The following is a 24,940-nucleotide window of genomic DNA, read 5'->3' as shown; positions in this document are numbered from 1 at the left end:
TTAGGTTTGTTTACACCAGCATCACCACAAACACCTGAATAATGCATTGTGCTGTAACTTTACAATGGTTATGATATCAGTAGGTGATACGAAATTTTCAGCTCCATTATAGTCTTATGGGACCACCATTCTATATGTGATCTGAAGTTGACTGAAACATTGTTATGCAGTGAGTGACTATTTATCAGGGTTCCTTAGTGAAACATAATCATAGGATGTGTATATATTTATAGAAACAGACTTATAAGGAAGTGGCTCACATGGTTATAGAGGCTGACAAGTCCAAAATCTGCCACGTGGGCTTGCAGATTGGAGGCTCAGGAGGGCCGGTGGTGCAGATGAAGACCAAAGGCAGGCTGCTGGAGAATCCCTCTTGCTTGGGGAGGCCAGTCTTCGTGTCCTGTTCTGGCTTCAGCTGTTTGGATGAGGCCCACCCGAATTATGGAGGGCAATCTGCTTTACCCAAAGTTCACTGATTAAAATGTTAAGCTCAACCCAGAACACCCTTCATGTTGACACATACAGTTTACTCAAGGCACGAGCACCTCACCCGAACCAGCTGGAAGCTTCACGGCCTTTTATGACCTAGCCTCAGAAGTTACATAACTTCCCTTTTACCAAGCTCTGTTGGTGGGAGCACTCACAAAGCCTGCTCAGACTCTAGGGGAGAGGACATGGACCCACCACTTAATGGGACGAGTGTCAAAGAATTTGCAGCCTTCATGTTAAACTGCCACAGTCTGTACTACTCGATTTTGCAATTTGACAGTAGCTATTAACTCCCTGTTAAGGAAGAAGGGGGATTTATATTACTTTGTTCCTCTCTTCCTCTCCCCTCTGCCTTCCAATACAGTATTTATTAAATATCCTCTTATTTCTGTCTTATTATATTTCGTTCTTTTTTCTTAGTTACCTTTATAATTTTAAATAAAGCATTTTATACTTAACAAGACCATGGAGAGGTGGAAAAGTCAGGTTTGTTGGGGTGTGTGGGGTGGGGGGTGGGAGTGGGTATGGGGGTATGTGTGTATGTTTGGGAGGGACAGTGTAGGAGACCGGCAGAACTGTCTTGACCAGGGGAAGCCTGACAATGAGGCTCTTACTAAAACACTCCAGTCACTGGATATGCGAATTGCCTGTGAGTATGTACCTTGCCTGAACGTGGCAGGTGACTTAACCCATGCTTTTTTCATTACAGAAGCAATCAGTTAATTGAAAAACAGTTATATTTCAAACAGTGTCAGGAAGGCTGTAGCTTTGTTGGTTTTTTTTTTAAAATTCATTTAGTTAATGGAATTGAGCATTGGGGCTTTAACTCTCAGAAGACATACTAATCCCTTTTTATAATTATCTGATCCCCTGAGAGGCACACAAGATCCTTTGTTCTTGTTGGTTTACCTTTTTTTCTTTTTTTTTTTTTTTTAAGAGACAAATGGTTTATTTGGTAACAAGGAGTGAAAAAGGAATTCTTATTCCTTCTCTGTCTGGCGACTGAGCCGCGATAGAGTCAAAGGCTAGCAACATGCAAGAATTCCCTGGTGGCCTCGAACGTCTCTTGCAGAAGTGCAAAGACGCCTGAGTTACATGACTTGCAAGTAGTATTTTCTAGACGGAAGTGCCAGCTGTTGTGCTTTACAGTGTCTCAGCAGTTGCTGCAGTTTCCTTCTTGTCTTCCGTCTTCTGGTGTCATGGCAGGAAGCGAGTGCTTCCTTGATTTACTGGAGTCTGCGAGAAACCCGGTGACGGGGTTGATGCTGGTGCGGCCCGTGACAGCTACGGACATGGCCTCGTCATCGCCAGCGGCCTTGCCTTGGCCGCCTCCTGAAAAAGCTGCCACTGCCCCGCAGGGTCATTCAGCTCCTGTGGGCATTGCATGTTTCCTTCTTCATGACAAACAGCTCAAAGCACTCAGTCAGACCCTCTTCAGAGCAGTGCCATTTATTTGGCCAAAGGGCTCATTATGTGGGTGTGATCACAGGATAGATGTATGTCACTTCCAAGCTGATCTGGGAGCCTGGCTGTGGTCCCAGGGAGAGGGCATTCAGAAACTCTTGCCATACAGATATTATCAAGAATTTTGCTGGTTTCTTCAGTTTCAAAGAGGTTAGTTTCCGGCAGCTTCGCCCCCAGGGCTTTGCTCCAGCTCTTCTGTCATGCCCGATTCTCTGGAAGAGTGGGGTGAAATCAGTCTCCTAGGCTTGGCCTTGCCAGCCATCTGGATGGTAGGTGACCTTGTACCTGCCTGTGATGTGCTTCACCAGCCCTGAAATCATCTCATGATTTCCGTGAGATTGTGGTAGTCTTCATAGGGCACGTAGAACTCGTGTGGTGAACACAGAATTGTGAATCGGATCAGTCCTTTGTTCTGGAACTGCAGTCCAATTTCCTAAGCCCAGAGAATGCCACCAACCACGAGCATCCTATGGTAGAGTTCTGGGGCAGTTCTCATATATAAATTCAGGTCCAGCTCATTGTGGTAGGTGATAAAAGGCTTGGCCACAGCTCTTCCTGGGATGGTGTTCATCACGGGAGTGTCAATCTCTAGGAATCCCAACTCATCCGAGAAACTCTATAATATGTGATGATCTTAGAGTAGATGATAAATGTTTGCCTCACAGAGTCATTCAGAATCAAGTCTAGTGTCCCTGGCCATGTGTGTTTAAAAATTGAGTATTGTAGGTAGAAGTCCCTTTGATATTTTATATAATTTTTGGCTTGATTAGAAGCAAGGAATGTAAATTTTTGATACCTGCATTAGCGTTTTGGTTAAATTTGTTCAGATTTCTGTTGGTAATTCTGTTTTACTGTTTTGTTACTGGAAAGGTGACCTGGCCCTGAGGGGGTCTGCTTAGGGCCTGCTGTAGTGTGTGGGTTCTTGACTTTGTGCAGGAAAGATTTCACAGCACGTGTCCAGGTGATTTTCAGAGGATGTTTATTAAAGCTGGGGACAGTGAAACAAGGAAGGGCTGGGGAAATGAGCCTAGGCTGGGCTGCTTTGGCTCACTAGAGAGTCAGAGAAAAGGGGACCTTGGGGACAGGGTCAGGTTTAGCCTGGCACAAGCTGCCACTGCCCATTGCTCCCTGGGTGTAAGCCTTATGGGGTCCCTTAGAGTTTAGGAGATACATGCCTGTGGGGGGGAAGAGGGGGAAGGGAAAGGCGTGAGTATGCTCCGGGGAGGGAGAGCAATCTGGGACATTTGTGGTTTTGTTTGTTTGTTTTAAAGATTTTTTAAATTGGTTTTTAGAGAGAGGAGGGGAGAGGGAGATAGAAACATCCCTGTGAGAGTAACATTGATCAGCTGCCTCCTGCACATCCCCTTACCTAGGGATGGAGCCAGCAACCAGAGAATGTGCCCTGACTCAGAGTCTTCAACTGGCAACCCTCAGGTGCACGTGATGATGCCCAACCATTACTGAGCCACACTGGCCAGGGCTGGCCCTTTGTTTTTTGAGGGTTTTTAAAGGCTAAGCGTTTAGGGGAGGTCTTGGGGAGAATATTCATCAGCTTTATGCTAATATGCCAAAATGAGATTTATTCCCTTAACCTCATCTGACCTTGGGTGTGGTTGACAGTGGCACTAATTGGGTTTCTGCTATCTCCCTCCCTGAGTAGGGTGATTTAAACTATTTACCCTCTGGTTGAGGAGAAGTGTAAACCATTTACTATTAAGTGTCCTTGGTTAGAAAAGATAAGATTTCCTGTTTACTAGAAGGCAGTAAACTGCTTGGCCCTGTATCTGTCTCAGTTTCCCTATTCCACTTGTCCTGCCTTACTAGCCCGTCTCACTTTGACCTTGGGGAAAAACATGAAAAAATAATTAGAGCAAAAGTAGAAATCAAGCTTGAATTCATTCAGTCTCATTCTCTCTCTCTCTCTCTTATTTCTTCTCAACAGCTGCTTATTCCTATTCTTTTAAAAAAATTGATTAAAAGAAGCCCATTTTAGGGGCTGGGATTGTTCATATTATGTGATGCTATGACTCGCTTTTCTACCAAATACTCCCTCATATCCCTTCCCCAAAATAGAGCCATAGACCCAAGATGATCATCTTTGCATCATACCTCCTTCCACTCACCACTCTTGCCCAAAGTGTAGCCTTTTAATGTCAGGGATTACTTTTGTCAGTTTTTGAATTTTATATACATAGAATCAGAGTGTGTACTCTTACGTGTTTGGCTTCTCTCGCTCCGTGTTACATTGTAAAATTGATCATTTTTGCTTCAGGCCACTGTGGTTCGTTCATTTCCATTGCTACATTGTATTACTTTGTGTGAAGACGCTACTGTTTATCCGGCCAACTGGCGATCTCCATTGGGTTGTTTCCAGTTCTTGGAGCAATAAGAACAGTGCTGTCGTGAGCATGTTTGTGCATGTTTTCTGGTGAACATGTGTATACCTTTATGTTGGATGCACATCTGGTAGTGGAATTGTTGGGCCACACCATTCAGCTGTAGCAGAATCAGTCAGAGAGATTTTATTAATTTACGCTCACAGCAGTGGTGTGGGAGTTCCAGTTGCTCCACATTCTAGCCGATACTTGTTACTATCCGTTGTCTTATTTTAGCCAGTCGGGAAAATGTGTTATTGAATTCTTCAGACTAATGAGAACGGGAGCCTCGAAAAGGGCTTCTGCTCTTTTGGTGCACGGGATGACACTCCGACCAACTGAGCCACCCGGCCAGGGCTTGGTGCATAATTTTTAAAAGGAAAAAAGAAGGGAGGTGGTCAGCATAGGGAGACATTGGACCTTGTGAAGCTTTGGTAGCAGTGCTGGAAATTTTGGTCATTTCCGAAATGAGTAGTTTTTATGAAACTTAACATAGGAGTTGGTGTGCTTGAGTTTGTTTTGGTTTAGTTCCTGTTGGCCCTTTGAAATTTTGTCCTATAGCTTCTATTTAGGGCATTTATTTTATCTTCTCAGTTGTTTCTTTTTAAGGAACATATGCTTCTTTGAGAATGCAACCTAGGCCCTGGCTGGTGTTGCTCAGTGGTTAGAGCATGGGCCCCACTAACCCAAGGGTCGCTGGTTTGATTCCCGGTCAAGGGCTCATACCTGGGTTGCAGGCTCAATCCCAGATCCCAGTGGGAGCACGTGCAGGAGGCAATCCATTGATGTTTCTTTCTCACATCAATGTTCCTCTCTCTCTTCCTTCCTTCCTTCCTTCCTTCCTTCCTTCCTTCCTTCCTTCCTTCCTTCCTTCCTTCCTTCCTTCCTTCCTTCCTTCCCTCCCTCCCTCCCTCCCTCCCTCCCTCCCTCCCTCTCTTTGAAAATTGATGGAAAAAATATCCCAGGGTAAGGATTAGCAAAAAAAAATATATATATATATATATATATGCAACCTAGTTTTGCTAGTTTTGTACTTATTCAGGGTCTATGTTCCATCTTCCCTTAGATATCATTAGGGGTATTATTGCTGATCAAGGGATAGACATTGTTAGTCTTAAATACCTTTAAGATATTTGTGGGTACGGTGTGGCCTCTTGGTGGCAGGATTAAATCCTGGGTGGTGTACCTAAAGTGTCCTTGGAGAATCCAGGCTTCTGACCTTTCTCTGCCTCTGGAGACATCACACTGTGATCTCCTTTCAGAATTATAATTCAGGAGCAGGGGAGGAGAGGGTGCTGAATCCCTGTCAAGGAGAGGAGGTTGGGGGAGAAATTACTGAAGTTTATTTGCTAAGTCCCTTAGCCCTGGCAGGGTTTCAGTAACAAGTGGGAGACGTGATTCAGATAGTTACTGATAGGAAAGTTTTGTATATTTAAAACATTCTTTTTCAAAGTTGAGGGAATGTATGGTTATTCCTCTAATGAAATCATATGAACTTGTGTTCTAGTAAGTTTTTATTGGGGGTGGGGGAAGAAAGGGGAGCAGTTGTGGCTCTGGAGTGGGATCTGGGATCTGAGAATTGTTGGTCACGCTGCGAAGGACAGCAGTGTGGGTGGGACGCCCCGTGCAGCGATTCGAGGACTAGCAGGGGCTTTTTATGGACTGGCCCGGTGGCAGTTGTTGATTGCGTATCATTTCATCACTTGAACACTAAGGCTGCCACATCAGCGTGAAGGTCCCAGTTCATCAGCCGCCGTGGTTTCGGTGCCCACTGCATGGTAATTTGTCCTGTAGGTGATCAGGATTCCGTGCTTTTGTCAGCTTAAGTTTCAACACTTTGGTTATAAAGAGATTCGCCCTAAGAAGCTTTGACCCTACCTGCCAGGTATACGCCTGAGTGAGAGCACTGTAAGCTACCATCCCCAAATTCAGTGGACTCTTTTTTCCCCCCGGAGAGTTTGAATCTATTTTTAGGCTAATAGAGAAAGAGAACCTTTTCTTTTGGGGGTGGGAAGGGGTGTTCTTTTAGCCAACCTCAGGAAACAGAAGGCTACTGCTTGGATGCTCCTGGAAAGGAGGAAAACCTGATTGAAAGGCCTTTGTTTTCCCTTTGCCAGAACCCCATGTGCTCACAGAGCTTTTTCACACCTTCCAGAGCACCAAAGCCTGTGTCTCTCAGAAGCAGGGCCACCGTCCCGTCTGCTGGCTGTTGGCAAGGGTGTGCCAACGGTTCACCTCTTGAAGTCAACAGTGAGTAAGAAGACCTTGAGGACTCTTAGCCCGTAATGATTCGATAAAGTGTTTGCTTTAGAACAATGGAAAAAACTGTCACCCTTTCCTATTCTCTCAACTTTCCTCGGAAAGGGAGGAGATACTGCTTAAGGAGCTTGAAGTTTATATAGTTTATGAATCATTTCCCTTTTCTTTTTTCATTTTCTTTGAAAGAAAAAAGTGTTGTGAACCTCTGGCCTCACTTCCTCCTTGACCAAAGACCTGTGCTCACCTGTTTACCCGATCAGAGTCCTGACTTACAGCCATGACTCACATGTGACATCTGTATTTAAGTCCGGGTCCCAGGCCGGGTTGTAGGTGCCAAATCCATGGAAACTGCCTCATCCCGAGCATCTCCTTTTCTCTCCTGGACCCTCAGTGATTCAGAAGAGCTTTTTCTTTCCCATTTCTTCCCCATTTTTTACCTTTATTTTTAGTCCGATCATATTGAAGGGAGGCGGTTCAACATAGGGCAGTGGGGTAGACTCTTGGGCTCTAGGGTCTTAACTCTGCTGCCTCCTGCCAGGCATGTTTCCTTTTGCCTCTGCTGGTCTGAAAAGAATCATTAATATGGTTAAGCCATTGTGTTTAAGTGTGTCTTGTTTTGGGGGAAGGAGTGAGGGGGGAGATCAGGGAGGGAAGATAAAGGAACACCCAGGATATAGTATTTCCTGATTATAAAACTCCCTGGGGAAAAAATCTTAACTGTCTTGTTTGCTTATGACCCGAGAAAGGGCTGTGATCTCAGGTAGCCCACAGTGGATGGAAGAAGAACCCTGGGAGCATGTAAAGGGGCAGAGTTGTTGGGTATTTGGCTCTGGGAACATTTCTTCTGGGAAATACTCCACAGGACTGCTGGTTATGCTGAGCTGTGCTGGAAGCATAAGATGGGTCTTCTAAGGACTGGTGTTGCAAACCATTCATCATTTATAACAATGTTTCCAGGGTGTAAAGCATAAATTGAAAAACTGGGCTCACTATAGGTTAAGTAGGTGAGTCCGTATCTGAAGCTTTGGGGAAGTGAGGATAGTAACTCTGTAGTCATAGCCTAGGGCCTATGCAAAGGCTGAGTCCCATATAGTTAACTTTCCTTAAATCGGTGGCTGTATAGACCAAGAGGACTGGGTCTGTTTCTCATAGCAACATGTACTATTTTGTTTATTCTCGCGTTTATGACGATTAAGAACTTTTATTCAGAAGTACATATTAAGAGTGAAAAGGCAAATAACAAAGTAGAATATATTTGTCATCCATATATCCAGCAAGCAACTTGTGCAGAATCTGTGAAGAACAGCTACCAATTACACACACACACACAAAACCCTAATTTTAGAAAGAGAAAAATTCATCAGGAAAATGCAGATTGAAACTACGCTAAAATGCCAATATGCACTCACACAAATGGCAAGACAAACAGACAAACAAAAACCACACAAACAAAACAAAACAAAATCCAAAAACATTAATGGAGATACAGAGAAGCTCAAACTCTCATACACTGCTGATGGAAGTGTAAATTGATTTAACCACTTTGGAAAGCTATCTGAACTAATCTATAAAGCTGAACAAATGCATATGCCATGTCTCAGTGCTTACACTCCTAGATGTATGCCCCCAACAGGAATGGGTGCATATGTGCACCAGAAGCATTTACAAGAATGTTCATACTGGAATAATAGAAACAACCGAGATATCCCTTAATAGGTAAATAAGTTGTGGTATGGGTATGCAATGAAATGCTAAATGGCAATAAAAAAGAACAAATTACTGCTACACAGAACAACATGATGAATCTCATAGATATTATATTGAGTAAAAGAAGTAAAAAACAAGTGTACGTGTTATACGATTTTATTTATATGAAGCTCAAAAAGAGACAAAAAATAATCGATGGTCAGAATAGGGCAGGAGGTGGTGCCAGGGGATGTAGTGACTGGGAAGGGGTATGGAGGGGCCTCTGATGTTCTCTATCTTTGACCTTGTTGCTGACGACATGGATGTGTTCATTTTAAGAATTCATCATGATAAATATTTAAGACTTACGTATTTTTCTGTATCTTTGTTATTCAATTTATTTTATTTATTTATTTTTAAATATATCTTTATTGATTTCAGAGAGAGGGAGAGACAGAAACATCAATGATGAGAGCCATTGATCGGCTGCAGCCGGCAACCTGGGCATGTGCCCTGACCAGGAATCGAACCTCGATCTCCTGGATCCTAGGTCGATGCTGAACCGCTGAGCCACGCCCGGCCAGGCTGTTATTCAATTTAGAAAGTTTATTAAGATCAAGCATTTTTTTTAAAAAAATATATCTTTATTGATTTCAGAGAGAGGAAGGGAGAGGGAGAGAGAGATAGAAACATCAATGATGAGAGAGTCACTGATCGGCTGCCTCCTGCACGCTCCCGACTAGGGATGGAGCCCGCAACCCGGGCATGTGCCCCGACCCGGAATCAACCATGATCTCCTGAACCCTAGGTCGATGCTTAACCGCTGAGCCACACCTGGCCCTGCTAAGATCAAGCATTTTAAAATAAATAAACCAGTAAGGCTTATTGGCTGCAAAAAGAAAGAAAGGAAGGGAGGGAGGGAAAAGAAAGACTCATTTAAACTGGCTTAAACAAGCCAGCATCAACAATAAGGAATTCATTGGAAGGTACCCAGTGAAACCCAACAGCACAGTAGCCCCACCAGTCCTCCTGGGAATTGGGGAGTTGGGGCCTGAAGTTATGATTCTTTGCGGCACTCGTGGTGACGTGTCCCCAGCATTTGCACCCACCCTTGGCTTTTCTCTAGAGACCATCTTTCTTTGCTTCGGCTCACATGGTAGGAGATGGCAGCCCAGCCCCTGTTTATCAGGACCTCCCATTTCAAGCCCAGCTCCTTCCTTTTACTTTGTAGTTCACTGTCTGTAATCCTCTCTCCCTCTTGGCTGGTTTAGCCTGTGCTTCTCTTTCCCCACTGTGGCCAGGGAGGCTGGGATTATGTAGGAAACAAAACAGTCAAGGCTGAGGACAGGTGGATTTTTCTAGAAAGGGAAACGTGCGTAAGAAAAAAAAAAGGTTGCCATTTTACCACATATTCTCCTGCTGAATGTCTGCTTCCTCCCATTTTTTTTCAGCTAGTATTTGGAGCAAGGGGTGGGGAAAGTCCCCAGAAATTCTTTGTTTTCTCCCAACCAAATCAAACTCTCATGCCTACTGCCAAACAAGACACCCTAGCAGCTTGACCTTAATTTCTTGCTGAGTGACCCTGAGCTCTGGTTTTTCCAAGATCCACCACGAACTAGTCTTGCAGAGGGAGCTGCTGTTACTTTGTACCATGTTGGGATTATGGAATAATTTCCCAAATACATGATGAGTCACATGTTCTGGCTATAACTTTGTATCAAAGTATAGGAAATGTTGTTCCTAACTTGAACCTTAGCTGTGCAAAGAGCCTTTCTGATCTCTGTTATGGGCTTGCTGAGGCTGGTAGAGAGAACCATGGGCCCAGGATTCAGACTTTGCAAGGCAGAGTGTAGCATTATCTCCCTCCCAGTCTCTTGAGGTAAAGTGGAGATTTACATTTCTCAAGGTCTGTAAGCCTTGACTTGGCTTATGCCTGTAGGGATTTCTTAGCATTGCCCTTTACCTTTCACTAGGCACCTTCCACTGTGCCTCCTTTTCATTTGTTTCCTCCCAATTAAAACAGACTCAATACAGCCTCTGGATGTGACAACCTTTCAGCTTAGTCCTAGTAAGTTTCTGAGTTTCTCGGGACTTCAGCTTGCCAAGACCTCATCACAAGTTTGCAAGAGGTGGAGTTGAATGTTTTTCCTTCAGAAATTAAGTTTTGAATGAATTTATGTTTTTCATCAGAGTAGCTAGCTATGAGAGGAGTCTTATCTCTGGGCATTGTTTTTCTTTGGCTTCTAGAAAAAAAAAAAAAGGGAAGTTTTAGTAATTTTCATCAAATTCAGTTTTAGTCGATCATTTGAAAAGCTATTTGTATCAAATCTTATTAGTAAGATTTCCAGGCAGGGACTAACACTAAAAAGCTAACATGAACCTAGACTTTTTGGGGGGAATGATTTCTACACCCCATAAAATCCCAGGCAATTATATTTCCTTGTTTTTTGCTAGGAGACTATGCAGGTTAGGTTTATAACCTTGATTCTTGTTTTATCCCCCTATCAGTTAGAGATTAATTGCGGGACTCTGGAAGGGTGAGCTGTTGGATTTTATCTTCTTTGAACTTACCATTGTTCTCAAGGTCTTCTAAAGGTCAGTAACTTAAGTTTTCCTCTTCCCCCTAAAGCACATCTTTATAAGAAAAACTTTATTTAGAAAAAGGCAGATGTTATTTTCAGTTTGTTATATTTGTTATGCGGATGGCTAGCCTGAAAATTCACTGGCAGTATGTCCATCTACCTTCATTAGTCTGCTTTAGGTATTAATTACTCCACTGAGCCTTAAAACATTAAAAAATAATAATAAAGTGTTGGTTTCATTCCTCAGGTTAGATGCTCAGTGGCTTAAGACAGCGTATTTTAACTTCTTGTTCACATTACATGAGAGCTGTGGCTCTGCTCCAAGGGTCGTCTTTACTCTAGATCCAGGCTGAATGGGCGGCCCCAGTCTGGGACATAATCTCATGGGAGTAGGAAAGGGTAAGAAAGGAAATGACCAAGGGCTGAAGCAAGTCGTATGGCAAAGCCTAGCAGCGGTGAAGTGGGGAAGTATAAGGAATCTTCCATCTGCAGGCACTGTCTCATGACAACGGGAGGCGTAATCCTCTTCTGGGGAGGGCAGCAAATAATGGAAACAGCAACATAATCTACCACAGTGGCAAACTATATTTAATTCAGAGAGGTTTAATGGCCTGTATGCTGATGGTGAAACAGTGTTTAGAATTGATTAAATCTATATTTCAGGGTTTATTTTGAAAAGGTTATGCTTCAGAAATCTGCCTAGATATGGAAAACAAGGTCCAATTTTTGTGTACAGGACTGATTAATCTTTTATGAGCAGGAAAGCTGTACCCACAATTTGGTAACTTTCCATGCATTGTTTCTCAAAGGTCTAGATCTGAATTTTAATCAAGAAATTACTCTTATTGCTTTCTTGACTTTTAGTTCTTCATTTTTCATGCATTACTGCTATCTCATTGGTCACTGTTTTTTGTTTAATTCCTTGAGTTAATAGGGCCTTGCCTGCCAATTAAAGGCAGATGGTTCTGTCAAGAGAAGGGTAGAGAAATGGGGGCTTTCAGTGAAATTAAAATTTATTAGGGCCTGGTAAGTATGCCCTGGTATTTTTCTTTCAAAAGTGAAACTGCTGAGCTACTGCTAATTTCCTTACTGGGACATGTCTGTCTTACCATTTAAAAAGTACAAAATCAGAATTTTTCAAAGAAAGAGAGCAAATTATAATGATACTGTGAGATATAGAACTTCAGTGCCTCGATCGGTCATTCGCCATCTACACGTTGGGGAGATTCAGAACTCTTTTTGTGGGGGGAGGGATCTTGGCCATTCTTGCAGGTTCACCCTCACACCTTTTGATGAATTGGGGGTTATCTATTTTGTCAAGAGTCTTGGATAGGTTTGTGGTAGGCAGTTAGACAGACATAAAGCAGAGCAAGGTTGATGGGCCAGGTACAGAAGGTCACCAGGATAGAAAGTTCTTGGTTGCCTATCAAAGGACAAATGTAGGGTGGGACCTTGTCCCCAGGGTTACCTTTCCTCCCTAGAGATAACATCTAGGCCTTAGTTGTATTACAGTTCCAGGCCCAGAAAAGCAACAAAACCAGATTAAACCACACCAAGGCTGACCTCAAGCACTGAATAATGACTCCCCCCGCCCCCCACCCTGGAGCCCACCAGTCAATCAGTGGAGACCTAGACCCTGAAAGGACACGCCTGGAAAGCTGAATATTATAATGAGACCTTCCCCTGGGACCTCCCCCAAACTCTCCACCCTTAACACCCTTAGGAAGGTGCGCCCAGTGCTCTCTTCCTCCTGGGAGCAGCCCCTTCCTTTCCCTCTCCCTTTCCCTCTCCCTTCCCCTTCCCATCGCCCCCCCCCACCCCCAGGGGACTTACGTTACCTTCTTCACTCCCAAGCTCCAAGGGCCCTTCCTTTACCTCTATAACTTGTTTCCTAAGCCCATTTATTTTCCAAATAAATGTTCTTTTATATTTGGAGTCTTGGCTCTGAATTCTTTCCTAACCAGAGCTCAAGTACCGGGGTTACTGAATCCAGGTCTGGCGTGACCCCACTGGTCTAAAACCTGGTGCTGCTCCTGCCACCTACAACAGGTTGTGCCATTTTTATGAGAATGTCGACGTTTCTGCTCGGCTGCCTTTGCAGTAGGTGGACCAGTCCACCACTGGAGCCGCTGAATGCTGCACTCTGGGTTCTTCGTGCGCACTTGACCTGCCCCAGCTACTAATGAAAACTTGTTTTGGAGAAATAAGCGTTCATTCATGAAATTCTAAAGGATTTTACACAGAGGTTCCATCAGAATACCGGGTACTTGGAATGCCGTCCTTCCTTCCCCTCTAATTTCTTCTGTTGAGTTAGTGCGGATGATATCCTCAGCTTACGTGATTCAGGGATTGGACACAGTTTAAGAAACAGCCACAGGAAAGTCGCACTTCATGATTCCCTTTGTGTCTCTCAGCCCCTTTTAGAAGAATCCTTGGAAAAGTTGCGCTAGGCCTCAATGTCAGGCAGTGCTGGACATTTCTTGAGAAAATATTTGATTGATTGAACAATGTGAGTCTTATAAGAAATTTTGATGTCCGTATTTGGCCACATTTATATCCCGCTGTTAAACAGCAATGTTGAACTTGACGGTGGTCATTTTTGCTAACTAATTGAGGGCTCGTTTACTGTTCCATTGTACTGTCCCTTGTTCTCAATTTAATATTTATTTCTGTTTTTAAAATTAAGGTAAATACAGTTCAGTCTAGTTTTAAGAGTTACCTGAAGCCCTTTTTGGAACAAGGTTGGATATAAATACATATATATTATGCTTACTTGGTGCATTTTGAGATTTTAAGAGGGTCCTGCTTATATGAAGTAGAGGGAGGGGGGAGAGAGAATATGAATGACTACTAGAGAACAGTCCTTTATGTGCTCTCCTTGTCCCTTTTATTGTGTGCTCCAGGGGATACCGGGGTTTCTGTCCCCTGTACTCAGACCCAAGGCCAGAGACTGTCTCTGGGCCCTCCCTCCCCCTTCCTCTCCCCTCCTCTCCCCTCCTCTCCGGCTTTTGTTTGCCCTTCTTGCTCAAGCTCAGACTGGCCTGCATGCTTCCCTTAGGGCCTTTGCACTGGTGCTTCCTCTGCCTGAAGCAGCCTTCTCATCTCCAGGCCTTCTCACGCTTAGTCTTTACTGATGTGTCATCATCTCAATACCTTAAAATTCAGAATTATAATCTGCTTTCTCCTGCTACTCCTGATTTCCCTTATCCAGCCCTCCCTTTCCTTCTGTCCCATAGCATAATAATGTAGTATGTAATTCACCTACAATGTTCATTGTCCATCTACCCCAGCAGACTAGGGTCGTCCTTAGGGCAGAGATCTTTATCTGGTTGGTTGACTGATACCAAGTTCCTCGGGCAGAGCCTGGAAAGATAGAAGGCACTTAATAGATATTGGTTGTTGAGTGAACTAAGGGTTTGCTGTGCCTTCAGAATCCCTCCAGTGAGGAAGTGTATGTTTTAGTCTGCTGTTAGGCAAACGTTGATTTCCCTGATGAACAGGGACTTTTGATTCGTTCCCCTCAGTTATGAAAGTTGTCTAAGTCATACTTCCTTTTCTGCTTTGGCTACCAGGATGCAAACACTGTTGTATGCTCGATTGTGATGGTGACTCTGTGCTTCAACATGTAGGTAAACTAATGCAGTCCTTCCCTCCTTCCCCCTTTCCCCAGCCTTCACTTGGTGAAAACTTGTGTAGTCATTTTTGTTTGTTTTGACAGTAACAATGCCTTTTATTGTTAGACCATTTATGTAACCTTTGGAAGGGAATGGTGTGTAAGAATTCAAAACCACTCTCCAAAGAGAAGTGGTTTATTAAAGAGATTTGTTTGTCTTAGCTTATAGCTGGCTTTCTTTTGAACAGCAGCCAGGTCAGCACCATTGTTTTGGGTAGTGTGCAACTCACTAGTTTGATCGGTGTTCTGAAACGGTAATTTTGGGTATTCTATTTCTCTGTAGGCTTTTTTTTTTTTATTGAATTGCACTTAGACAAGTATTAACATACTTGTAAACTATTATTGTCAATCCCAAACTCTTGCTTCTTAAACCCAAGGACCCTAATTTCTGACAGAATATCCTTTGAAAGAATGGCTTGCTGCTGCTCAATAAAAGGAATTGCTGGCTGAGCCCCAAAAGGATTAAATCAATGGCAGGGTGTTCAGTCCGAACATACATGAATTGATATCCTAGTGCGTGCTTTTCAGATGGGGGTAGTTTTAGAGGGTGTTCAAAGTCATAGGCTCAACCATCTTCCTGGAACTGTAATTTTGCTTGAAACTTTTGGAGAACTCTCCTTTGAATTTGAATGGTGTTAGCAAGTCCTGTCTCAAAGATTACAAAAATATGTAGAATTTTCTGTTTCTGAGTTGGCCAAATTTGAGTCAATGACTCTGCTAAATGTTGGACTTCTTTGTAAGCAGGTCTGTGTGATATTAGCGTCGGGATCTAGGAGAGGGAGCAGCAAAGGGTTAGGCCCGTTGCCCTGCTCCCCTGGCTGCTGCTCAGCCTTTGGAACAGGAATTGGGGATTTCACAGTGACTCCTTAGAAACCTCACAGCTAGTCTATTAATGAATTGAATTTGCCATCGGAAGGATCAGTAGATTTAGTTCGGTTTGCTTTTTAAGTACAATTGCCTGAAGCCCTGGGATTTTACAAATTACTTTGGTTTCCTACCCACGCAGCGTTAAATCAAGACCCTCAGTGGTCTCTAACGCCACCTCCCGCAAGAGTAAGGTGTTAGAAACACAAACATGCTGGGAATCCTGGTTTTATTTTGTCATCTTAGTTATTTTAAGATTATAAAAACAACAAAGTTCATGAGAAAAATCTGAAAAATCTTTCACTCTTCCACATCGTGTCTGAGGCATTTCTCTCAACAGATGGGTTAGTGTCGTGACCAAGGAGCATCCCCGAAGGGAGCCAGTCACTCATCCACATTCGTGTCTTTCCACAATGCCAGGTTCTCTAGGGGACACCCCCCAGTAAGCCAGTAGGGTCATATGCAGGTTACACACAGAGGGAGAGCTTACTGGGTAGAATTGAGCAGAGTGAGCGTCCAGCACGAAGTCCCTGTCACTGGTGACCTCGCAGTGGAGAGGTGAGTCTCAGTCTCAAGCCAGGCGGCCACAGTGGCAGCGTGCATCCGGTGGACTGGAAGTCCAGCAGGGCTCCGAGGGTGACCCCTGGGACAGCCAAGCTTGAGCGTGGAACGGCCGGAGCTCTGAGTTCTCATAGCCCACAGTGGGTGGCAGACTCACTCATATCAGTGTCCAGATGGAGTCCTTATCGGAGTGGCTAGACTTTGTGGTTTTGGGTATTCTGGACCCCTCCCAAGGGTGTTCTGTTCCACCCCGTAAGCTCAATCTTGACTTAGTACTTAACTGTCATGGTTAACAGTGACTCCACATTCGATTGTCAAAAGTATTCAAAAAGTCTGTTCTGCTCTGTCAGCCAGGTGGTGATGCCTGTGTCCCCAGCCCGCAGGTGGTAGAAGTTGGTGGTCAGTACCAGCAGCAGTAGACCTAAAAATCATAGACTTAGATGCTGTCTGAAATATGGCTTTTATTACTGTGCTGTGCAAATTAGCCTATGTTTGATTCTCAGGTGTGAAAAACCTTAAACATCAACTCTATGAAAAATTTTAGCATTGTTTTGAATGTGTGTTTGTATACTTTAGAAAAACCAAGTTTTGCCTGGCCGTCGTGGCTCAGCGGTTGAGCATCGATCTAGGATCCAGGAGATCGAGGTTTGACTCCCGGTCAGGGCACATGCCCGGGTTGCGGGCCCGATCCCCAGTACGGGGTGTGCAAGAGGCAGCCGGTCAATGGTATTTCCATTTCTCTCTCTCCCTTCCTCTCTCTGAAATCAGTAAAAAGATATTTTAAAATAAATAAATAAGAATCAAGATTTCCTACAATAATCGTGAGTGAAAACAGTAGTTCCTGCCACACCTCTCCCAGTCTGACTCCTTCCCCTTAGAAGTAACTACTTATAGATCATTTATCTTTCTTCTACTGTTTTACTATACGAAAACGCTGGCATTTGACTGCTTTCGACCTGTGAAAATGGAAGTATTTTGAGAAAACATGCTTATCACTCATTTCTTGATTTTTAAAAGTCCAAATTTGGATGTTTACTGTCTCCCAACACTGTTTTCTCAAATTCTTCTAATATAAGTACAGTTTGTTATTGATTAAGATCAAATGTGTATATTACTGTGACTATGAAGGTACTTCACAGCTGAGACATGTAATTTGAGTATTTGCTTCCTCATAAGCTTGTTCTCACCCAGACTGAACAATTTCGTTTGTTAGCCTTATGTACCTTTCAATGATTCACCCTCAAATTGAAGCCTAACCCTAAAACCTCAGGGTAGTTAGCTGTCTGGTCAGTTCCTGAAGGCATCCCTTTCGAAGTGTCATCATTTCTCTTTCCTGGATCCCATGGGGTCCTCTTTCCTTGTGGTCTCTCATCTTGGTAGGCAGAGGCATTGACTAGTAGCTTCTGAGAGAGGGTACATGGAATACACATTTTTTGAGATTTGGCGTGTCTACAGTGTCTCACCCTTCCTCCCCAGTAGTCCAGCTAAGTATACGCTTCTAGGTTGGAAATCCTTTTTTCCCCTCAGAACTTTGAAAAGTTTGCTCCCTAATATTTTCCCTTCTTCTCTTGAAAAGCTTTTAGGATCTTTTCTTTGGCCCAAGTATTCTGATTGATCTGTTTTCATTGATTTTTCTGGTCACAGAGTGGCCTTCCTAATCTAGAAATTTATGTGTTTTAGTTATTAAAAAATTTCTTGAATCATCTTTGATAACTTTCTCTCTTTTCTCTTGATTGAATTGTTTTCAAATATTGGTCCTTCCGGAGCAATCTTCTGATTTTCTTACCTGTTTCTCTTTGTATTCCATTTTCTGGTGAATTTTTTCAGTTTTACTTACAATTGTTTTGCTGAGTCCGGCTTCTGTGGCTCAGTGGTTGAGTGTTGATCTACAAAACAAGAGGTCATCCGTCAGGGCACATGCCCGGGTAGCGGGCGCGACCCCCAATAGGGGGCATGCAGGAGGCAGCTGAAAGATGTTTCTTTTTTTTTTAAAATATATTTTTAGTGACTTCAGAGAGAGGAAGGAGGAAGGAGAGAGAAACATCAGTGATGAGAGAGTCGTCATTGATCAGCTGCCTCCTGCACACCCCCGATTGGGGATGGAGCCCGAAACCTGGGCATGTGCCCTGACCGGGAATCAGACCTCGATCTCCTGGATCCTAGGTCGATGCTCAACCGCTGAGCCACACCAGCCGGGCTAAATGATGTTTCTCTCATCCATGTCTCTATCCCTCTCCCTCTAAAAATCAATAAAAACATATTTTTTTAAAAAAGTGAACAGTTGTTTTGCTGAATTAAAAATAATCTTCAAGTGGATAATACATGGCTCAAATTTAAAAGATTTTAAAAGGTAAAATGAAAAGCCTCTTAGTTCCTGCTACAAGCTCCCATATTCCTTCCTCAGAGGCAACCAGTGTTCCTCCTTACAGAGATACTCTGTCCTTATGTTAAAAAGTGTACGTGTATATATTGTCATATTCTCCATTTCTTTTAAAATTATAAATAATAATATACTTTACATATTGTTACGCACTTTGCTTTTTTTCACATAACCATACTTCTTGAGATTTCTTCTACAGGTACAGTTTTCCCTATGTTTTTATGGCTTTAAACACAGCAGCATGGCATTTCTTTTTACAGATGCTCCGTATTTTGTTGAGTCAGTTTCTTATTGATTTTGCTGTTTGCAGTGCTGCAAGGGATATCTCTGAACATGCATTATTTTGCTCACGTGATAAAATCCTAAATATGGAATTACCGGGTGAAAGGCTCTGTGCATTTGTACTTGTCATAGGTATCACCCCAATGTCTTCCGTAGAAGCTGTGCTGATCTATATACTCTCATCAGCAAGGTACAAAAGTACCTGTCACTCTCCATCCTTGCCAACATGGGATGAGAGGAAACTTCTTAATCTCTGCCAATCTGATAAGTGAAAAATGGTATCTCCTGTGGTTTTAATTTGCATTTCTCATAGGAGGTTGAGCATCTTTTCATGAATCTGTAAGAGCCTTTCTGTGAACTGTTCTGCCCTTTGCTGTTGGGCTGTTAGATATCAAGTTCTGTCACTTTATGTATAAGGAAATGAGCCCTTATCTATGATAAGAATTGGAGTTGTTCCCAGTTTATAGTTCACCTTTTGACTTGGATTATGTTGCATTTCTCCATGTAGATGAATTTATCAGCTCCTTATTTTAAGGCCTTTAAATTTAATGCCATAAAGAGAAAAAGGCCTTCCTTGCTCTAAAATTATTTTTTTAATCATCCAGGGTTTCTTCTGATACTTCCTTGGTTTCAGTTTTTATATTTAAATTATTAATCCATCTTAAATTAATTTCAGTAACTAGGGATCCCAGTTTACTTTTTTAAAGATGGTTATTGGTTCTCTCAACCATTTTTAATCATTTATCCTTTTTGATTGGAATGGCGCCTTTATCATATACCAAATCCCACAGGCACGTGTTTCCATTTCTTGACTTTTTTGTTGGTCTGCCTATCGATTCATATTTCAATTGTAATACTGTCCTAATTGTCAACATTTCCGTGTTCGTGGGGATCAGGTTTTTATTTTATTGTTGATGTTGATATTAACCAAAAAAAATTGCAGTGACATTTAAAAATGAATTATTCAAAATTTAAAGAAAAACAATCAGAATTTTATGTCATTCAAAAGAAGTACACTTACCTAGGTTGGTACAGGTCACAGTTTTCTAACTCAACATTTACTATTTATTTTCCCAGTGAGGGGAAACAGTATGCCAAAATGGGGGTAAGAAGTACTTAATTATTCACTTTGGGGATCAAGATTGACTTACAAATCAGAACATTTAACTTTGAGGGAGGAAAAACGGATTAAATAGGTCAATAATTGCAAAGCAAAACTCTTAAGTTGGAGAGTTGGATGAAGACACTTGGTTGTGGGGACGCGGAGTCATCTGAGAGGCGACTCTTGGTTCATTCTCAGGTGATGGGAATAGAGCATCCATCAGTAGTCAGCTGGAGTGCAGCAGCAGCGGTGGTTTTCTTTCAGTGCAAAGCCTTTATTTGTCTGAGATGAAAAAAGAGACTGCAGTGAACCACAGACCATTTCATTCCGAACCGTGACAGCCTTTTGGCCTCTCTCCTCAGCGTATCCCTCTGAAATAGCCCGTAAAGTGTGTGTATGTCTGTGTGAGCCAGACTGTTGCCGTATCATATTGTGACACCAAAAGAGAAGAGAACCTGTCTCCGTGCCCACCTGAGCTGTGGTGCCCAAAACACGTGCTCATGAGTGAGTCATTTTGGAAACTGTTTTTCTCCTGAAGGTAATGAATTTAAACCATTACCTCCCAAAGGCCATTCCTGCACGTACCATTACATTGAGGGTTAAGACTTTAACATGTGAATTTACAGAGGGACACAAACATTCATTCCGTAACAAGATCATAAAATAGCGAGCGGGCGGGCTGCTCTGAGTCCCTGTGGTCAGTCGTCTCCTCAGAAGCCTCTAAGGGGACTTTGGCTCCACTTAGGCATACGGTGTTACAGATCAAAACGTAACTTGAGAGAGAGCATTGTCTTTTTTTAGGAGCTCTGGACCTAAAACTTGTGTTGAAAGTCTTCCCAGTAGTGCCTAGAATGGGTCCAAGATCGTTCAGTGATTTATTTTAAAAGGCGCTGTGGTCTCATTTGCCTTCTAAGAGAGAGGTTTCATGAAAGAAGCATCCACTTGAATGTTGTTAGAAATTTTTTTTTGTTGTTTCCATTTTAAGTGTGCAATTCAGTGGTATTAAGTACATTTACATTGCTGTACAACCATCACTACCATCATCTCCAGAAGTTTTTCATCTTCCCAAACAGAAACTCAGCACCCATTCAAAACTATGCCCATTTCCCCCTCCCCCTAGCTCCCGGCAGCCACTATTCTACTGTCTAATTGTTTAACTTTTGCCTTTAGGTATATAGTTGATACTCAGAAGCTAAACCTTGCTCTTAGAGAATCTTCACCCGCTCCTCGGCTTGGGCATGCAGTTTGCTGGTTAAACCTGGGATCAAATGCAGCCTTCATCACTGATTCTGGAAATCTTGGAATAGGGTAAAACTGACTGAGTTTACAATGAAGAAATGCACTTCTAGATTTCTGGGGTAGATCAGAGATTTCCTTACCAGCAGTGGCATCTCAGTCAACCGTGTTTTTCTTATCTCTTGGCCAGAAAACAAAACCGGTGGTTGTGGTGTAATAAGCCTTGTGTACACAGCTGCAGGAGGGAGCCGGGAGGTGGCTGTGTTCTGAGGCCCTGAGGCCTGCAGAATATAATGGGGCATCTGGCCCCATGCAGTCTCTGGTCACAACAGTTTTGGAATTGGATTTTGTCCTGCAGCGATGGCGACTCTTTGAAGAGAAAGGCACTTTTGAATATTCGCGGTGCTTTGAAACCAGTGCCAGGAAGATACTGGGACTTAAGGCTGGTCTGAGGCAAAGCTGGGCGTGAGGCTTTCATTTGCAGGAACACAGGTGGTTGGGGAAAGGAGGTATTCATTAATTTTGTCAGTGAAATTCGTTGAACTCCCAAAGCAGTTTGGAGGAGTCTTAGCTGTTTTTAAAATCTGTTGGTAATCATGGTACATCCTAAAAGGGAGTCCCAGGTTAAGAGCATAAATGTGGATTCCGAGTTCAGGCGTGCTGATGTGTGACTCGTTTAGCCTTGCTAAGCCTCAGTTTCCTCATCTGAAGAGTGGTCAAAAGTGCATACTGCATTTAAAGCGTCTGGCACCTAAGAACAGAGGAAACCTCTTTTTGCCCCTGGACGAGCCATATAAAATGGAAAGTTTTATGCATACCGTATATATTTGTATCCTTCAGAATACTCTTAAGATCTCCCAATCCTGAATTATTTCACTTACTCGCATCCCAAGTAGGTGAGACGTCAGGGATAACAGAGGCCGGTTCTTCCAACCCAGTCAAGCAAAAATGGGGTGGGCGGGGGGGCATTTCTAGTTCCTGACAGTGAGGAGGCAGACGCCAAGGTCCTGGGAGCTTTGCGGGTTCCTACCCATCACGTTGTTTTCCTCTTCAGAAAGTGGGCAGGAGTTTGTTTTCAGTAGCTGAGTTCACTGTCTGACTGTCTCCAGGCCTTACCTCCCCCTCTCCCGTGTTTATGAAAAAGGAAAACAAAATTACTAGGCACTCACATCATCCGTTTAGAAGGATCTGGAGGTTCGGTAGCTGACGCTCCCAGATCCTACAGATTTGGGGTGGGATGAGAATAAAGCCACCCAGTACCTTTGACCACTGTGCCCTTTTCATTCACAGGGGTGAACCTGGGTTTGCAGCACGTGGAGCAGGGGGGAGGGGGGCACAGATAAGATCCAGGTCTGTTGTCTTACGCACCCAGGTGATGCATCTGCTCTGATAACTGCCTGTCTGGGTTTATTGGGGAAGGGCATTGAGTAAGACATGGTGGGGGCCTGGAGAATGAGCCTTGAGACCCACCCAGCTTGTGGAAATGCAGAAAATGTAATGCAGAAATTATGTTTTTCCAGCTTGTGAATCCAAAACAATGGGATTGTTGGAAGAACATATGAGGCTTGTTCTTTTTTTTTTGAAAGCATTATTGTGTTCAGTGGGTACATGTGCTTTGCTCATAAAAATTTTGTGCTTTAATCACGTTGCTGGGGGGTGGGGGGAGCTATGGATTTTACTACCAACAGAAAGTAATATAAGATGTGATGTCTTCTTAGTAGGCTCTTAAGAGATTTTTTTTTTTTTTTAAAGAAATGGGGAAAATACACCTCTTAGGCAGAAAGTGCTGACAGTGTTGGCAGCAGACCTATATGTTTAATAAACATACTGATTTAATTCTTCACCACTTGGTTTTATCTTGATCATTCCCAAGGTGATTTCCCCCCTCTTAGTTATGCAGTAGCCTGCTGGCTGGCATTTAACTATTGACTGTTGATCCTGGGGAGTGAACCACTGTAATTTATGGTCAAGGGTACAGATGTAAAGAGACAGAAAAGACACTCAAATGCTTTTAGTGCCTTTTCCCCATCCTCATGATGTGTTCTCCCTGAAACTTTTTGAAAGCACCAAAAATAAAAAAAAATTTACAATAGGGAAAGAAACTCTCATGCTTCTTAAGTAGAAAATTCTGTGTGTTTCTGTAAAATTTTGCTTTGCCTTGCCCCTGTAGGAACAATTGCGGTCTTTTAATTTTCGATGTGTATTCTAATTCCGTGGATGGAGATGGGTGGAGGCGGGAGAGAGGGAAGGCTGAGGTGGGACGCCAGGCTGGAGAATTGATGTCTTTCTTTGAGGATGCCCCCGTCGCCCCCTCCTGCTGCCTTCTGGACCGTGAGACCCAGCCGCATCACTTCCTGTCCAAGTTGGCACTGACAGTGGCACAGTATCTCTGCCCAGTGTTCTCAAAATGCAGCTGGCAAGTTTCCAGCAATAGAGTCATCCAGAGAAACAACTCACCCTTTTTTTTTCTTTCTCTGAAGCCTTGGGTAGCCTCCCCAGGTCTCAGTCTATCTGTCCCTTGCATTTTGTTTATTTTTTGGTTAATCTTCACTGGAGGATATTTTTTCCATTGATTTTTAGAGAGAGTGGAAGGGAGGGAGATGGGGAGGAGAGAAAGAGAGACAGAGAGAGAAACATCGATGTGAGAGAGACACATCAATTGGTTGCCTCCCACACGTGCCCCAATCGGGGCCAGGGATTGAACCTGCAACCCAGGTACTTTCCCTGGACCGGAAATCAAACTCGTGACCCTTTGGTGCACTGGCAGATGCTCTGACCACTGAGCCACACCAGCCAGGGCCTGTTCCTTGCATTTTGGAATAGCCCCCATTGAATCCCCAATTCTTGCCTTAAATTATATAGCAGTGGTTCTCTGAACATCCCCCAAGCTGGCCTCTGTTTCCTTTTATGCCTAGGCCCTACGTCTTCCCAGGGAAGACTCAGAAAATGCTTTCCTGTGGGAGAAAGGAAGGATATACTCCCTCTAGTTATTTTTCCCTCTAGACTAGGTCAGGAAAATAGCTCACATTCCTGAGTGCCTGCTATGGACTAGGGGCTGTAGGGTTTTCCCTGCATGACCTCATTAATCCCCACAACAATCCCATGAAATGGGATGCTAGGATCATTCCCAAGTGTGGCTCAGAGATTGCCTGCCCCAGATCACGTGGCTAGGAGGAAGTGGCATTCCAGAGAGAGCAGCTTGTTCACTGTAAAGTGAGATGGACGCACAGTACAGCTGGGTGGCTGAGTTGTCCTCCTGAGGTGTCGGGGCTCTTGCCCACTTTGGGGCTTCAGGTCCTTGGTGCGTGGCAGTGTGGTTGGATAGAAGTATTTGTGATGTCCTCTGCTCTTAGCCGTTTAGGTATTCTCCAAGATAATACATGTTTTCTTTACCATGCTCTTCGCTTCTCTCTGAGCCCTCCTTGGCAGTCCTCAGTGTCCCTGTGTCTGTTAACAGTTCTGTTCAAGGCAGTCTAGACTTTCCTATCACTCTCTTCGAAAATCTTCCAGGCTCCACCCACTGCCCAATCCAGAGCTGCCTCCACAGTCCTTGGTATTTGTTACAGCAGCACCCCACTTCCAGGCACCAAAATTTGTATGCTTCTTGCCCCTTCTATAACAAAGCCAGCAAGTTTAATGCTTGAAATAATACAAATGTGTTATCTCATAGTTCTGTAGGTCAGAAGGTTAACACAGGACTCACTGGAATCAAATCCAGGGGTGGTCAGGGCTGGTTCTCGGACAGAATCCCTTTCCATGTTGCTTCAAGTGCATGGTCCCTGACTCCCTTCCTCCATCCCCAAAGCCACCAACAGCAAGTGGAGTCCCTTTCATGCTTCAGGTTTCTCCTGCTATTTCTGTCATCCATTCCTCTCTCTCTGACCACAGCCAGAAAAGGCTCTCTGCTTTCAAGGACTCATATAATTGCCCTGGACCCATGTGGATAACCCAGGCAAATCCGCTCATCTTAAAGGTCCTTAACCTTAA

At 43.5% G+C, this 24,940-nt stretch overlaps 1 protein-coding gene and 1 pseudogene across 2 annotated transcripts in view; one reads left to right on the top strand and one right to left on the bottom strand.

The window, feature by feature from the left end:
* Positions 1 to 24,940, top strand: part of KANK1 (KN motif and ankyrin repeat domains 1) — a 180,321-nt gene that overhangs the window by 6,749 nt on the left and 148,632 nt on the right. The window contains exon 1 of one of the 2 annotated variants that reach the window (XM_016214255.2): positions 10,745 to 10,868. The exons of the other annotated variant lie outside the window; for it this stretch is intronic. The gene's annotated coding sequence lies outside the window, so the exon portion shown is untranslated. Of the gene's footprint in view, positions 1 to 10,744; positions 10,869 to 24,940 lie in introns of those variants that run through there. 2 annotated transcript variants of the gene reach the window in all.
* LOC107538088 (lysine--tRNA ligase pseudogene) lies at positions 1,606 to 6,866 on the bottom strand (annotated as a pseudogene).

Source organism: Miniopterus natalensis, chromosome 12, assembly GCF_054644295.1.
Source record: "Miniopterus natalensis isolate mMinNat1 chromosome 12, mMinNat1.hap1, whole genome shotgun sequence".
Classification (NCBI taxonomy): Eukaryota; Metazoa; Chordata; class Mammalia; order Chiroptera; family Miniopteridae; genus Miniopterus; species Miniopterus natalensis.
Note: the sequence above shows the minus strand (reverse complement) of the source record. Positions and strands in the feature narration are given on the sequence as shown.